This window comes from Durio zibethinus, unplaced genomic scaffold (assembly GCF_047325235.1).
Source record: "Durio zibethinus cultivar Kanyao isolate XHJ-2024 unplaced genomic scaffold, ASM4732523v1 HiC_scaffold_387, whole genome shotgun sequence".
NCBI classification, from domain to species: Eukaryota; Viridiplantae; Streptophyta; class Magnoliopsida; order Malvales; family Malvaceae; genus Durio; species Durio zibethinus.
Window position 1 is genome coordinate 822,501 of NW_028323010.1, and position 2,500 is coordinate 825,000.

A 2,500-nucleotide genomic window follows, 5' to 3' on the forward strand; every position below is an offset into this window, starting at 1 on the left:
AATTTACAAGCCATAAAAATGGCATTGGCACGGCAGAAATTTGAAGATGTGCCTAAACCCACCAGGGCCCAGCGTGTGCCGATGGTGCTCGAGGCAAGCGCCCGCACCAGGGCCCAGCGTGTGCCGATGGTGGTCGAGGCAACCGCCCGCACCAGGGCCGATAGTGTGCCGATGGTGCTCGAGGCAACCTGTCGCACCAGGGCCCAGCGTGTGCCGATGGTGATCGAGGCAACCTGCCGCACCAGGGCCCAGCGTGTGCCGATGGTGGTCGAGGCAAGTTCCCGCACCAGCGCCCAGCGTGTGCCGATGGTGCTCGAGGCAACCGACCGCACCAGGGCCCAGCGTGTGCCGATGGTGCTCGAGGCAACCTGCCGCACCAGGGCCCAGCGTCTGCCGATGGTGCTCGAGGCAACCTGCCGCACCAGGGCCCAGCGTCTGCCGATGGTGCTCGAGGCAAGCGCCCGCACCAGGGCCCAGCGTGTGCCGATGGTGGTCGAGGCAAGCGCCCGCACCAGGGCCCAGCGTGTGCCGATGGTGGTCGAGGCAACCGCCCGCACCAGGGCCCAGCGTGTGCCGATGGTGCTCGAGGCAACCTGCCGCACCAGGGCCCAGCGTGTGCCGATGGTGCTCGAGGCAACCGACCGCACCAGGGCCGAGCGTGTGCCGATGGTGGTCGAGGCAAGCGCCCGCACCAGGGCCCAGCGTGTGCCGATGGTGGTCGAGGCAACCTGCCGCACCAGGGCCCAGCGTGTGCCGATGGTGCTCGAGGCAACCGACCGCACCAGGGCCGAGCGTGTGCCGATGGTGCTCGAGGCAAGCGCCCGCACCAGGGCCCAGCGTGTGCCGATGGTGGTCGAGGCAACCTGCCGCACCAGCGCCCAGCGTGTGCCGATGGTGCTCGAGGCAACCTGCCGCACCAGGGCCCAGCGTGTGCCGATGGTGGTCGAGGCAAGCGCCCGCACCAGGGCCCAGCGTGTGCCGATGGTGGTCGAGGCAACCGCCCGCACCAGGGCCCAGCGTGTGCCGATGGTGGTCGAGGCAACCTGCCGCACCAGGGCGGAGCGTGTGCCGATGGTGGTCGAGGCAAGCGCCCGCACCAGGGCCCAGCGTGTGCCGATGGTGGTCGAGGCTGCCGATGGTGGTCGAGGCAACCTGCCGCGGCAGGGCCCAGCGTGTGCCGATGGTGCTCGAGGCAACCGACCGCACCAGGGCCGAGCGTGTGCCGATGGTGCTCGAGGCAAGCTGCCGCACCAGGGCCCAGCGTGTGCCGATGGTGGTCGAGGCAACCGCCCGCACCAGGGCCCAGCGTTTGCCGATGGTGATCGAGGCAACCGACCGCACCAGGGCCCAGCGTGTGCCGATGGTGCTCGAGGCAACCTGCCGCACCAGGGCCCAGCGTGTGCCGATGGTCGTCGAGGGAACCTGCCGCACCAGGGCCCAGCGTGTGCCGATGGTGGTCGAGGCAAGCGCCCGCACCAGGGCCCAGCGTGTGCCGATGGTGCTCGAGGCAACCGACCGCACCAGGGCCCAGCGTGTGCCGATGGTGCTCGAGGCAACCTGCCGCACCAGGGCCCAGCGTGTGCCGATGGTGGTCGAGGCAAGCGCCCGCACCAGGGCCCAGCGTGTGCCGATGGTGGTCGAGGCAAGCGCCCGCACCAGGGCCCAGCGTGTGCCGATGGTGCTCGAGGCAACCGACCGCACCAGGGCCCAGCGTGTGCCGATGGTGGTCGAGGCAAGCGGCCGCACCAGGGCCCAGCGTGTGCCGATGGTGGTCGAGGCAAGCGCCCGCACAAGGGCCCAGCGTGTGCCGATGGTGGTCGAGGCAAGCGCCCGCACCAGGGCCCAACGTGTGCCGATGGTGCTGGGGGCAACCGCCCGCACCAGGGCCCAGCGTGTGCCGATGGTGATCGAGGCAACCGCCCGCCCCAGGGCCCAGCGTGTGCCGATGGTGGTCGAGGCAAGCGCCCGCACCAGTGCCCAGCGTGTGCCGATGGTGGTCGAGGCAAGCGCCCGCACCAGGGCCCAGCTTTTGCCGATGGTGATCGAGGCAACCGGCCGCTCCAGGGCCCAGCGTGTGCCGATGGTTATCGGGGCAACCGGCCGCACCAGGGCCCAGGGTCTGCCGATGGTGCTCGAGGCAACCGCCCGCACCAAGGCTCAGCATGTGCCGCTGGTGATCGAGGCAACAACCCACACCAGGGCCCAGCTTGTGCCGATGGCGGTCGAGGCAAGTGCCCGTACGGAAGGGCAGCCTATGCCGATGATGGTCGATGCATGTGCCATCACCATGCGTCATCATGTGCCATTGATGGTCGAGGCCTTGGCCGAAGTTCGATTTTGAGCCACGGTGCCCATGCTTGGCTCCAGCATGTGCTGGTGCCGCATTTTTTTCACTCGGGACAGCATCGCCGGAGCATCGCCGGAGTACCGCCGGAGAACCTGACCGGCGGCATTGGGGTTCCGGCGATTGGGAGGGGGGCCGGGGGGGTGTGCGCACATG